This window comes from Anas platyrhynchos, chromosome 9, assembly GCF_047663525.1.
Source record: "Anas platyrhynchos isolate ZD024472 breed Pekin duck chromosome 9, IASCAAS_PekinDuck_T2T, whole genome shotgun sequence".
Taxonomy (NCBI): domain Eukaryota; kingdom Metazoa; phylum Chordata; class Aves; order Anseriformes; family Anatidae; genus Anas; species Anas platyrhynchos.
This window is the reverse complement of record NC_092595.1, coordinates 21,616,711-21,631,266: the sequence shown is the minus strand read 5'-3', so window position 1 is coordinate 21,631,266 and position 14,556 is coordinate 21,616,711.

The window sequence follows — 14,556 nt, the reverse complement described above, 5'->3', positions numbered from 1 at the left end:
TTTCCTTACCTTAGTGGAAATGGCCATTGCTTGTTATGCCAGTTGCCTTTGTTGGCTGCAAAGTTGGGTAGAGGGCATGTGTTAAGTGCTCTAAGAAACATCTAGAGATTCCTGTTTCTTTTGCCTGTAGATGGGTTACATGCAGTAAGCAGATGAGATGACTTGATGTGACTTCTTTGGAAGTGTCTGTCTGTATAATGTACTTGAGAGCAGATTGGTCTAGAAACATAAAAGTTGTATCTGTGTTTTCTACAACCTTCAGTGAGTGAAGGGAACACTTCGGTAAGTGGTGTTATAATGGCATTCAGCTCCACCCAGCTCTAACTTAGTATGTCGCTTCTTCAAAGAGAAAAAGCTCAAATGAAGCCCAGTTATTGTCAGGTTGCCTGTAGGTCCTGTGTCAAAACATCTGTGTTTCCATCTTCGGGGAAGTCCATTGCCATCAACAGGACTGTACACAGATGAGTGCACTCTGGAGTATCGTTCATCAGCAGATTTATGCCTCTCTTGATATCTTAGTTTGATTTTTCTTAAAGCAGACCATTAATGTATACACTCACAAATCTCTTTGAAGCATTGCCCATTTCATCTACTACTGATGTTTCTCTTTCCAATCTATCTGACTATCCTAGGAAATGCTCATTGAAGAGCTTTCTGAGTTTATTTAACATAATTATTAAAAAAAAAAAAAACAGTTTTCCCAGGTTCACGAACATTTTTTTGCAGCTGTCTAAACTCTCACCTTGCTGACAAGCTTCAAGCACACATGTCCTAGTTTGCAAATTACATTTATTAAAATTACCATTAATCATGGTCATGTTGCTAGCCTAGATTCCCCTCCTTGCTTTTGCCAACTGCATTTCACAAAAAGCTTTTTGATTTTCTTATTAAGATCCCTGCCTGGAGGATTCTTACTGTGATCTTACTGCTTACCAGTTGTGACAGGACTGGTTCTCTGTTGTACAACTAATTGCAGCTCATGAGCTGTGACATCTTTGAACATATCCTGGCAATTAAAGACAGACAGACACACATTATACTGGGATAAAAATAAGTGTAATAATGTCAAAAGAATATTTAAAAGTGTGACAAATCATCATGAGAGAGAAGCAAGAGTGGCAGGATCTCTCAGGATTTGGGAACTCTTACCATTTCTGTTGCTTTCTTCGTTATGCATTGACGGAAAGGCATCAACTAGTGCAAATAACTCGAGGGCAACTGGCATTTAGGTTACCTCTGATTAGCCTTTGTTTAACAAAAAGCCATTGAAAGTGAATCTTCAATGCCCTCCCCCTTGCACCTCCTACAAAAAGAAAAGCTGTTTTCAGAAAGCCGTGTGGGAAACTTCCTGTAAAGTTTAGATAGAGCTCTGTGTCTGCATTTCTGTTGGCAGAATAATGCTGTACTCACGAAAGGATGATTTACTATTTTTTTTCATTTGCTTTACATTCTTTCCAGCAGATAACACGTTTGTTTGTTGTTTTTATCCTCTGCTTAGCGCCGTGCCTGCATTTGGGTAATATGGCATGCAGTAATGGTACATCAGGGGTCAGGAGGGATTGGTTTAGAAGGAAAGATTAGAGGAGTTTAACAGTGTGAGCGAGGCTTTCAAAGATACCTAGAGACATTAAATCAACAGTCCCCTCAAAATAACAAGACTCAGTGCAGGTCATAAAGAGAGAAAACTCCTACCTGTGCTTGTTAACAATGTTCTGCTCCACTGAAAACGTGGTAGAAATACTTTTGTTAGCACAGCTTCTGTGTGACGGGGATGTTGCTCTCACCCTGAATAAAACGTCTATAACCAGAGGTCTCAGTTGTGCAGTTAATCCCTGTGGTGGATTATCGTTCATTAACGTTATGAGCATGGACTCTGCATCATTATCTTACATAAAATGAGTTTGTTTTAGATAGCTGCCAAGAACTTGTGAGCTCAGACCAGGTACAAGCATCCTTCAGGAGCATCTGACGACATTCTTACAGAATTCAATAGAGGGCATGTTCTTTTGCAAGGTCATGGTGGAAATAAAATACAGCTGTTGATTAAAATATCTATTAGGTTTCTTCAAGAAGGTTTTTTTTTTCCATGAAGATAGCAGGTGTAGGTTGAAGCGGAGTAGTGAAAGCTTAGCATTTATAGCAGGAACAAAGGGCTGTGCTGCAGGAGACTTAATATTTGCTGTCATGGAAACCTGTTGCCTTGGAACATGACTAATGAGACCCAGGTTAAGGGAAAGGAAGAAGTTATTCTTGAAATTGTTCTTCAGCAAACCCTAAAGAAGACCAGCGTATACATTATACATTACCATAACCAGCGTATACAGTATACATTACCATAACTTACAGTTATTTCAAGTTCCATTGGGTGATCCACTTAACCTTGTCTTTTTATTTATTTAACAGCTCTTGTAACCAAATGTTCTAATGCAAAGAGTGATATAAAATAGTTTGAAGCTAACCTCTAGACCATCTAGAAATAAATACCATCTTATCTGCATGCTTCTTTCCCAGTATGCCACGGTATATGGCCAGCTTTTGTGGAAAGGACGTGATGAGAACAAACGTGTGACGGGGCCGGAATGCTCCAGTAAGCCAGGCAGTACCCAGCACTTCAGACTAGCTGAGGGTATTTGCCTCTGGTTGTAGTTGTTCGTTTTAAAGGACAGCCCAGGTACGTGAGGGAGGCAACACTTCTGTGGACATATCCCCATGGAGAGATCTGTAGGGTGGGAAACACACAAAAGGTCCCTTAAAGTTTACTTTGCCCTTCTGTCATCTCCTTGTGAAGTTCTGCTGAGAATTCTCTCTTCCAGAGCTTCTTGCTCCAAAACCAGTGCTAATGGAGAGCAGAAGCATGCTAAGGTCTTCTGCTGGCTGATGTTTTTCCTCCTGCAAAGGTGAATTTTGTGTCTGACTGTGAGACCTAGTTGTGAAAAACAATGCAGGATCTGGAATCCCTAGGCACACAAAGTGGCAAATGCATTATGGCTTACTGTGGATTTCAGCTGCTCTCTGGACCAGAATCTCGTGTGGATAAATGTCAGCAGCCTTGTAAGCCTCGCTGCATTGTGGAGATCACGCTTCAGGGTCCTGCTGGAAGCTGACAGTGAGAAGCCAGCCTTAGCTGAGTGGAGCCGATAATAACAAATCAGAGAGGAACATCTTTAAAGAAGTTTCAGATGCAATAGTTTGTTCTTTTTATTTCTCAGTGGGCTCGGGATGTGCTCCTAGGTGAGCATTATGCTGGATAGCTGTACTGAGAGAACAATCTGACAAAGTGGCAAGAAAGGAATATTCTGGGGAAAAGAACAAAGAAGGGACTGGCTGGGCTGTAAGCTGACAGCTGCATTTGGAGTGAAAGGATTTTTTCTGGTGTCTATTGTCAGTGACAAGGTGGTCCTTGTTCTCAGAGAGAAACTGGCTCGGGTAATCAGTTCTTGTTTGGCAAGAATTAGCACAAAGCGTTATCTTGGGCATGACAAGAATGTTTTGCTGGCAAAAAAAAAAAAAAAAGGTACTGCAGAGGGCAATGAAATATTAGAAACTATTTTTAAATGCAATAATGAAATGTTGATTCATTCTGACATCCTGATTGGGAAAACCCCAACATTTAACGTGACAGTTCTGTCTGAAACACTGATGAAAACTGTGTCAAAAATGCTATGTAGGAATTTGTACTCTAACATTCATGTTTAAATCTGGCAGAAAAGTGGCAAGACTGGGACCTCAGGAGATCATCTTGTACATCCTTCAGTCTCAGGCAGGATCAGCTGGACTTAAATTGTATCTGAGTGGTATTTCTTTAACTTCCCAACCTGCCTGTGGTGGACATCCCAAAATGTTCTTGGACAGTCCAGCTGGACACTGAATGCTCGATCAGTGGAAACTCTCTTCCCAGCACCTGCTCCATCCTTCCTGCGACACGAGCCCAGTGCTCCTTGTGGTACCACGTACAGACAGGGATCCCTGTGCTGCATTTCTCCATGCTTTAGGCTTTTAAAGGATTCTCGGTTTTGCTGTCTGCAGCTTCCAGGTAACATTGAGGGAGGAATGACCCGTGTGGGTAGTTCTGCCTTCGGGATGGGGTGCAGGTGCTTTTATCCTCGGTTCCAATGTGTGAACTGCATTCAGGTGTGGCTTATTGGTGGCTGGTCGGGAAATTCAAATGGAAACCACGCTCGTGAAAGCCAGAAATAGCAATGCCGTCCTTTTTCTCTCATTTTTCACATTCTGTAACTGCTCGTGACAATTATGAATGAGGCCTGGATCCAGCAAAGCACTTTGGTGTCTCTTGTGTTAACCGGCACGTAGGCCAGCTCGTACCTGCATTTCTGAAGCATAAATGAATTCACCGGTGCTGTTGGCTCAGCACTGTGGAAGCAGCAGTTTCTTGGAGGATGTAGAAAAGGAGAATTTCCTTTGATCAACTCTAGGGTCATGCTTTACAATAAAATAAAATAAAAATACAGTTTGCATTCTAGCAGGTGATGGCTGCAGGCAGGAGGTTTCTGCGTGTCGTTTCCCGGCTGGAAAGCACCAGATGAGCTCACTTCTCACAGGCAGGGCTTCTGCAGGGAGAGGAAGGTTTAAGTATGAAACTGGATATGTTTGGAAACCAAGACAAACAGCGAGGTGAGGCGTGGTGAGCAAAGCATGGACAGCCTTCCCTGGTTTTGCTCAAGTGAGTGTTGTGTTAGTGATGGACCTGGCAGTTTTTAAAAGTCAGGGTGTATTCAGGTCCTGCTAAAGCTGGCTTTGTGCACAGCTGGCAGGGGAACAAAAGCTTTGTGGAGCTGCAACTTAAGCACCTATTGCCATACCCACATATTGCCCAGTTTGTTACCAAAGGGGCGAGGCACTGCCATGCCTGGATCCTCGGTCAGGTTGGTGGGTTCAGAGGCGAGGCCAGGGTGTTGGTGATGGGTTCCAGCCCTGCCACGGCGGGGCTGGCCCTGATGGGACATTAGTCCAATGTGCTGTGGCCTTTGCAGCATCAGGGAGGGCTGGGCATGCAGCTCAGGTGTGAGGTTTAATACGATGTGTCCATGGTCTGTGTAGGACTCAGCCTCAAAAAAATATACTGACTTAAAACAGGTTTACTCTCAATTGTTAGTGTTTCACTGCGTGGGAAGGGCTCTTCGTGCTATTTCTGCACAGGATGCTCCCCACACACTTTCAGTACCACTTCTTTACAAACCTGTTTTCTCCAACCTCTTCTTTCTTCCCTTTTCCTGCCATGTGATTTTCCCAGCTCCCCGTCATCTCCCATTTTTTCCTTTCTCAACACGTTTCTGGGTTAACTTTAGAAAGAGGGAATGAAAGGGAGGAAGCAGAGCAGCGGGGCCCAGGAGCCAGGCGCGGCTCAGTTCTGCTTCCACCTTTTCAACATTTTCCTCTGTCCACTTCTGGGTGTTTCTGTGCTGAGTGAAATTATTTTGGAAAGCTGTCCTTGAGGAATACCCACATTTCTGCGCAGACTTCCCCATTGCTCATTCCTGAGTAATTGCACCACTCGGCCTGGCTCGGGTGTGTTTAGCAGTGCAGTGAGGTGTTGCATGCTGCATCGCTCCCACGGGGCAAGGTGGCAGTCGGGTGCTTTCCTGAACCGAAATGTGTGCCGGAGCCCAAGCACAGAGCCAGGTAAGGAGCACGGTGCGAGCGCCGTTGCACCACAGCAGCATTTCCCAGCCCTGGCACCACGTCAGCCTTGTGTGTGCTTTACCTCCTAACTGAGTACCTTTTGGGAAGACACGGAGCAAGCACCAGTGTTTCTGTTCCTGGCAGCGTGCTGGGGGAACTTGTGCAGCACTGGCTGTGAGTGATGTTGCCCTGCAGGCAGCCGGGAGCAGAGCTAAGGATACCGGCTGCATTGCCCTGCACCGCCAGGCCCTGTCTGAGACGCGCTGCCTCGGGGCCTGGGCTCAGCTTCAGGGCGCAGGGCTGGCAGAGGAAGTAAAATATCACAGAATTTCACAGTTAATTCCCCAGAAGAGCTCTCTCTCAAGTGACCGTGCTTGCTCCCCTCTCCATCGCTGTGTGGATTTTCGGAGTAAAAGGCCGTTGTTGCGATGGAGGGACTTGCTGTCTGCAGTCAAAACGTGAATGGTAGCTGCAGAGAAACAGCCCTGTTCTAGATTACTGACTTGGCTCCACACTTCCGTGGCTCTAGGCCCAGGTTTCTTCACAAAGACAGGGAACAATGCCTGCATTCACGTACAGGTGTTTTTATGTGCGTATTTTAGTGCAGCCTCACCGAAGGCACAGGTAAGTAAATTTTGCAGCGCTTGTTGATGTTTCCCAGCACATCTGTTTGGGCACCCTTATCAGGTACTGCTGGGAAGTGTGAGCTGGGCAGCTCCCAGAGGTGCTGAACGGGAACGTCGCGGCGTGTAGGCACCTCAGGAAGGCACAGGGGGGCCCTGCAGGAAGGTGGGGAGAGCCGGGACGTGGTGCACGCCTCCCTGCTGGGCTCTGCTGGGGACAGCGACGACCAGGCCTTACCAAAAGGCCTATCGCTGTTGTGTTTTGTTTGGAGTCGGTGCCTAACGAGCCAGCCTGCGCGAGGAAGCTTTATGAGCAGGCTGTATTTAATAGGAAAGCTTACCGCTGGCAGGGGCAGGCTGTGTAAGCACAGTGTATCTCTTCGGGCAAGGCAGCTGAGCTGACCCCTGGCCAGTGTGTGTTTGGGAGGAAGTTCAGGCTGTTATGTTGATACCTTTTTTTATCTTTTTAATGAAACCTCCTTCCTGCCATTTCAGAGGAGTGGAGGGTTTGACGTCATGTGCTGATGAGTCACTGCTTTTAACAGGCCAGCAAGCAGGGATTGAGAGTGCTGTCTGGAGCAGCTGCTCTGTTAATCATTCACAAAAAGCCCAGAGAAAGCTCAGGGGGAATGCTTGTGAATAATTAAATTTCTGTTTTCATTATGAAGCTCAGTTGACTTACCTGGATCCGCCAGAATCCAGGTAGCGGGGAGGGAGGGAGGAGGACAGTGATCTCACTGATTTATTGGTACCCCTGTAAATAGCACGTGGGTAGTCATCGGTGTCAGTCTAGTGTACACATGATTTAACAGTTTCATGCAAAGCTTGTGTAATATACATGTAGCTCTAATCACCAACTACGTCTCTCTTGCTGCAACCTCTTTGACCATGTCTGTTTTCTAGAAGAGAGTTCTTGTGGAAGCAAATGCCCTTGACAGGCAAGACGGATATTTTACCAATAGACTAAAGATCTGCTGTATCTCATAGCATAACAGCGTCCTCAGTGCATTCCCAAAGGAAGCAGAGCTGTCCAGGTTTGTTCAGCAATGCTGCTTCTGCTCACAAACAGCTTTCTTCTGGGGGTGTTTCAGGAGGTGGCACTCCACCATTTGGAGTTAATGCTGATGCAGCGCCCAGGTAAGCTGTGTTTCACACATTGTTGTTGTGATGAGCTTTAAAATCCAGTTGCCAAAATGCAGTCATAACATCACAGAACCATTAAGATTGGAAAAGACCTCCAAGAAACGATCAGAGAGTTCCTTGGCTTCTGCTCTGGAAGAGCAGGACTGTTATTTCAGCCAAGGTCCAGGCTGGATAAATTCCCACACAGTGAATTATTCACTCTTCGGCTCTTCTCACTTGTTAAAGTGTCCTAGGCAAGAGCTGCTGCCTTTTACCCACAGGCAGAATTAGATGGGCAATTTTATTCCCAAAGCAATCCCATCACCTAAGTGCAGTTGAAGCTATCCTATAACCAGAAACATGCCACTTGCTTTTGGCAGAGCGTTAGATTAATTCACTTACACAGCTGGCCTGCTGGGGCAGTTACGGGAGTGGGGCTGCTTACAGATGTTTACTTAATCACCCGTAAGGATGTGAGTAGGAATTGGTTGCTCTGGCTGACATAGGAAGAATGGGGGAAAATAAATAAAACCAAGACACTATAAAACCATTTTGAGTCTGAAAAACCTTTCTGCCTTCAGGCATTGTTTTCATGGATTTATAATATTGATGTGTAGGCAGAGGCTCGTGAGCTACAGCCAATGGAACAGCAAACTTTGAAATACTTTTTTAAATACTAAAACAGAAATGTTTTTCTTCTTTCAACACTAGCCAATTCATTGTGCATTTACTTGAATTGATTAGTAGAAAAGTATAACTGGTCATACCTACTTCTCCATACCCACGTCAGCTCCAAACCGGAAAGCTGCTTACCACGGTGAAACGCACTTATTCAATGGGCCACACTGTTGAGAGAAGAAAAAAAATGTTGCTAGATGAAACCAGATAGTATCACTGTGTGAGAGAATTGTCCTAGAAATGCAGCGGCTGGTGCCGTGCCAGCTCTGTAAGGAGCTGGTTTCCTGAACCCATGCCGGCCGGGGCCCCCTCAGGAGAGCAGGCCCTGCTCCCAGCAGGCATGTCCACGACAGGACGGGGGCCGGCTTCTGGGACACGTATTTAGGGGGCACAGTGACAGCCCAACAGAGTTATGTGAACTCTTACAGGGCATAGCGAGAGGTTTCCTTGGCATAGGTTAAAGCTGGGTAAATAGGAAGCTCAGCTTTAACTCTTCTGAAAGGCAGCAGAAGAGAGCAATGATAGAGGAGCAGTGACAAGGCTCGTTTGCAAACGTGGTGGAGAATAAACACCCCAAGGAGGCTGCGGAGCCCTGATGTAGGGATCTGCATTGGTGGAGAGAGCAGGAGGGCCCTGCTGAGGCGTTCAGAGGACTGCACTGGTTCTTTAGCAAGAGGAGCAGCAGTGAGCCTGACAAACGGGAGGTGCTGGTGCCAGGGTCGCTGTTGTGTCCGTGTGAGGAGTTTGGGATTGTTAAGGTTTGTGGGATGAGGTTGGGATTGTTACGGTTTGTGTGCTGTCTGTAAGTCCTTCAGAGGCGGTGGGTATCTCTGGGTTGTCACACAACACAGGAGACGAGCTATTGGAGAGGCTGTCACATACGGGCAGGAACGGACCAAACTGTGAGAGCAGGATGGTGCCTTTCAGAAGGGTGGCCTGGTGTCTGCCAGGCAAATGGGAGGGAGGACTTGGGACTTCCCAGCAGAGCAGGCACTGAAGAGATGGAAAGTGAGTGGGCTGCATCTAGCTTTTCACATCATGACCTTGCTGTAGTGCATAATGCTTTCGATGCAAACCTCGGGAAGGTGTAATCAGAAGGAAGTGCATTTGTTTTGGCAGTAGTAGAGCTCAATTTACAGAAATTGGGAGCAAGAGGTTCTGTATGCCCCTGTCCCAAGCAATCAGAGATCTTGAACCAAGTCTCTCTGTCCTGTAGAACCATAGCCTGAGACAAAGGATGCCCAGGGATGGCTCATTTTTATCTTTGGCCCTGTGGTACATCCCTGCTGGAGTTCTTCTTGCTTGACTTCTGGCATATGAGCCTCTGAAATTCCTGTTTTCAAGTTTCCACTCATTCTAAGTTGTGGAAAAACTTAAATAGTGAAGGCTGTGATTCTAATAAATTAATGTCATTATATCTAGCTTTATGAATAACTGAAGATATTGTGAGATGTCAGTTCTTAGCATCACAAGGCAGTGAGCCTGTGACATGGGATAGAGCCCAGCTTGAGTATCGTGGCTTAGGGTGCTTATTTACGCTTGCAGGGGAAAACATATCAGCAAATCAAATCCTGTTTCTTCGCCTTGGAACATGTTTTGTACAGCATACAACAATAATGAAAGTCATCTTTTGGAGCAAAGTTGGCATGGAAATGCTAGGGAATACTGAAAATAGAAAAAATCAAACAGGAACTTGTGAAGCATGTGAATAAAACAGAATGAAAAGGAAAAAAAATCAGTTGAAACCTAAAAAGAACACTTTCTGAGGCCTCATGTCAAATGTCATGAGGTGGTTGATTGTACAAAACATGCTTTTGATTTGCTCATAAAAAAGGGTCCTACTGAAGAGTTATTGTTCCCTGAGAAATCAGATGCACTGGGTAGTCAAATAGCATGGTAAGAAATAAGAGTAGCGCGGTAAAGATATAGAAGCAAGAAAGCAATAAAGTCTGAAGAGGTTATTAAATGCCACCCAGAGAAATTGCCCGTGTGAGGTATATTACAAACTGAGCAGCAGTTAGCAGCAAGAAATCTTCCGAGGCACCGAAGCCTAAGGCTGTTTGCAACCCTGAGCTCCTGGGAGCCTCTGATCTTCTGCTGGAGGCCTTTGTGTGAGGGGACGGCACCTGAAGGCCTTTGCTCTGGCATTTCTGAGGCTGCAGCCTTCTCTGCAGGAAGGACGGGCAGGTCTGAAACCAAGCCTGAAAATTTTCCATATTCTGCAGCCCCATTTTTCTCTCCTAGTTGCAAAGCGAGTATGGTTTCTTTTACAAACAAGTGATTCAGCCAGACGTTTAATCCCTTACTCTCCGTACCCAGAAAAAAAAAAAAAAAGTTTGAGTTTGTCTAGAAAAATAATAACTGGAGAAAGATTAACAGGAGAGACCAAAGCCATCTCTGATTAAGTGATAGGCTCTCACCAGCCTAGGTCAGCAGCGACCACAGATTGCCCAGGGTTTAAGCAGATGTGTGAGGCTGATGGTAACACCGAGGGCGGTGCTGGCTCCTTGCCGCTGTGGTGCTGCTCCTGCTCCATCATTGCAGTGTGAGCCCACCTGCTGTGGTCCTCCTTACCGATCAAAGTGTGGTGCAGCAGGAAAAAGCACAACCAGTCAAATAATCAGATTTCTTCCCTCGCTTTTGGCCTCTTGATTTTTGCCCAGGGGGGTTTGTCGAGACTCCTTGAACCTTCTGGCTCTCCGAGGCTGCAGTCAATGCCTTACAGAGAGAGCCAACAGGGAGTTCTTGTAATGCTGTAGCCTATGATGTTATATTTGTCATTATTAATTATTGATGGAGTACTCAAAGATCGGAGCGTGACATTTCTATTCTTTCTTTCATAAGAAAAGAGTAGTTTCTAAAGTTAAATTAATCAAGTTTGGAACTTAGAAGAGACGCTGCTCTCCTGTGCCTGAGGAGAGGTGAGCAGTTCTGACTTTGGTGCAGTCACCACCTCATCTTTGTTTCCCTAAAGGGGCTATGGGCCATCCTCAGCCCATGGTGGCTCAAGTCCCATCTCAGTGCTCATAAAGGTGGGGATGCCCTGCTGCAGATCACGGGCTGGGGTGCCAGGGGCTCGTGTACGCGGTGCTGGCAGAGGCAGGGCTGGTGTCTGCAGCCAGGGGAGGCTGTCCTGGGGGTGGTGGTGTGGGCCCGGGTCCTGCTCTGAGCCTTGCACCAGGAATCTCTCTCTTGAATATAGAGCATGCCTCGAGCATTTATCTAACAAGACTAAAATTAGCTTTTCTTGAGCACCCCCTGCTTTGGCAGCCTGATCTTTACATGCCTCGAGCCCCGTTTCTCCATGGTTTATTACAGGATCTCTGTGTGTGCCCGTGAAGCTGTTCTGCATTTTGAGAGTATGGCTCTATGTCTCCAAGGAGAGGCAAGGACGTGTTTCTCCTCTAGATCCGAACCGCCTGGAAAACAAGGTCAACTTGACTGTTTTTAGAACAGATGGCTTTCTTCCATGTAGTGGCATTTCCCTGGCTAAATGGAGTCTGACTCTGGCTATACATAAATATCAAACGCAGCTATATGTGGATTTATAAGCATACTAGCAAATTACAAGGTTAGGAGAATTTAGAGCTGCAGAAAAAAAATGACTTTTTTTTTTTTTTAATTCAGTCAGCACTTTAAGTTACTAGTTTCCTTGATCTTCAGTAGGCATCTTTTAAATTAAGCTAACGTGGCAGGTGACAGGTTATCCCAGTCTGTCCTGGGAGAGGGCTTCCGTGGGAGATGGCTGGAAGCAACTGCGCAAGAAGATCGTGATATATTCTGAGCCATCTCCCCCAGTGGAGACAGGCTTTGTTGGAGTCTACGACAATGTGAGCTAAAGCAGATCTGATCTGGATACCACAGGAGAATGATTGTGGAGCATGGATAATGAGGCTAGAAAGAATACATGTGGATTAACTGGACACAAAGATTAGTTTACTGTTCCTGAGTAACTGCATGATCTTGTCAGTTTTGCCTTTTTTTTTTATTATTATTATTATTTTTTTTTTTTTAAATTATAGCCTTGGCTTATGATGTCTGTAATGGCTGTAAGAGGAAATGACGGTGCCCCACATTCTTCTCTCTCTGTATTACAACATGCCTGGGGATGACCTACATCCCTTAAGCGGGAGAAGGTTATATGAGATTTCCTGTGTTTCTCAGGTTGTCTGCATCCTTTTCCAGGTCCAAAAGAAATAATTCAGATTGCATTAATTAATGATTTCAAATAGTATTGTGTAGGAGAGAGGAGGACAATTTGACCATCAGAGACCCATTCCAGCTCTATTTCTTTCATTTCTCAGAAAGAAAGTGGGTTGCATGATCTGGGAGTATGACTGATACAGGGTATTTACCCTTCTGATAATGGAGAGAAACTGTAGCCTTGGCATGCCGCAGGGAGCCCTGCCTCTCCAAGGATGGAGTTCAGAGCTCTCCCCTCCAGCTTTATTTCATTAGCTCCTTTCAGGGAATGCAGCAGAAGTATAATCCAATCACTTGGGCGTTGGGAGGAACTGGCTCGGAGTAGGACACTCCGGCTCAGTAATGAGAGATGCTGCTCCGTGAGTCATTTCCTGCAGCCCGTCACTGAGTCATTGTCCGTGTTTGTTGCTCACAACTGCGTGAAAAAGTCTGAATGGACTTCTGGGTACGAGGTGTTTTATCTAACTTTAGGTGTGGAAGGAGGGACTTAACCTTTTTCAGTATTAAAGTCATCCCCCTGTAAGAAATTTAGATTTTTCTCTCTTGAGATGAAAAGCAATTTGACAGAGTAAATCCCACTATTCAAACCAAAATGGCTCACTTGGTTAAAGCTGTTCAGCCAGGGAGCAGATACCAGAATAAGCATTACCAGCCCAAAGTGAAGCTGGAGGCGTCATTCATTTTTTAGTAACTTGAGGATAGTCAACCCCCAGAAGTTGTATATTTTTATTTGTTTTCTTGGGATTTGGTTGTCTAATGCCATCATTATGTAGTGATGTGATAGTGATGTAGTAGATTATGTAGTGATATGATAGTGATTCCTTCACTCAAACCCTGCATTATGCCAGGAGTTCCAAAAGAGGGCTCCCAGCTTGTTAGAGCAGCCTCCACAAAGGCAAACGTTATACACAGACCTACTTTTATGCAGACATCCTTCCTGCTTCCAAGTGAAAGCGGTCCTAGCCGTGAGAGTTGTTGGAGCACCCCATGTCCTTGGCGGCGTTCTCGAACCCACCTGCTAGGCTTTCTTTTCAAAGTTTCGTTTGACTTTGTTGAGATTCAGCAAACGTTCGGAGTGACCAGGGATCACCACTCCAGGTTAGTGTGGCCAGTTCTGTTAGCCAAGTGGACAAAACAAAAAAAAAAGGAATAAAAAGAAATTGTGGGGAAAGAGATGAAGCCATGAGGACTTGCAATAAACGACTGCCCCAGGGGCTGCTTTGAGCCCGCTTATCCCACAGCTCTTGCATGGTGAATTCAGTCAATGCTCCAAGGAGGGTCAGTTTGGCCACACCGAGCAAATTTCCTGGGCTAAATCTTGGGCTACTCAGGATCTAGTCCTGCATCGCAGTGACTGGCATCATGGCAGAAAGCAGCCTTGTGCTATCTGGACTCCTCAGCAAGGAGAAGGACCCAGTGTAGAGCCGGCGGCTTCACAGTGCTGATGCTGGTGTCTGACCTCCTGCACGGCTGTGGCCAGCAGTAACAGCAGCCAGGAGCTCGGTAAGTTGACACATCCCCCTGTAATAAACACACAGACCAGAGTATTTAATACTGTAAGTAGGCCCATTATGTGAGACAGCTAAGAAATTAGGGGAAAACAAAGCAAAACCTGGCTCCATAAAATCTGATTAGTAGTTTTAGCTGGAAAACGCTGGCAACACAAAGATTTTGTTTTTGTTGTTTCATGGAGGTTGGCTGACACTAAGTGACTGATGCTGAGCAAGGGCTGACGTACATGCCTGGTTTACATGTGTTCTGTCTGAGACGATCTTGGTTTTCCTGAGTGAACTTTAAGGTTTCCAAGTCTTTGCAGAGGCAAGTCTCTGAAACTTAACTTTCAAAGGAACTGTTTGGAGATGAATTTCCCCAGAGCTCACGTTGTTTGGATTTGCTCGTTACAGGATGGATCCTTCTCTCCCAGTTCAGACGTTTATGAAATATGTACCATCAGGTTAATCCAAAATAGCTGAGACTGGTTCATGTGCAGCCAGCCGCCAGCACTGGTGGCTGATGCAGTCCTGGTGTAGGTGGGCTGGCTTTCCAGTGCTGCTGCCTGGAGCTGTCTGAGCGCCCTTAAGGCTCCCCTTCCCCTCCAGGAATGAGAAGGGACCAGCCCCAAAGTCTGAGCCTGGCTTCTGAATTTCTGCACTCTTCTAAGTTTGCTTTTATTGATTGTATTTGAGACACCTTATTGAAGTGACTTAGTAGTGGGACACTGAATGTTGCTGAATACTGGGGCTTCTTCCTGTGTTTTTTTTTTTTTGTTGTTGTTGTTTGTTTGTTTGTT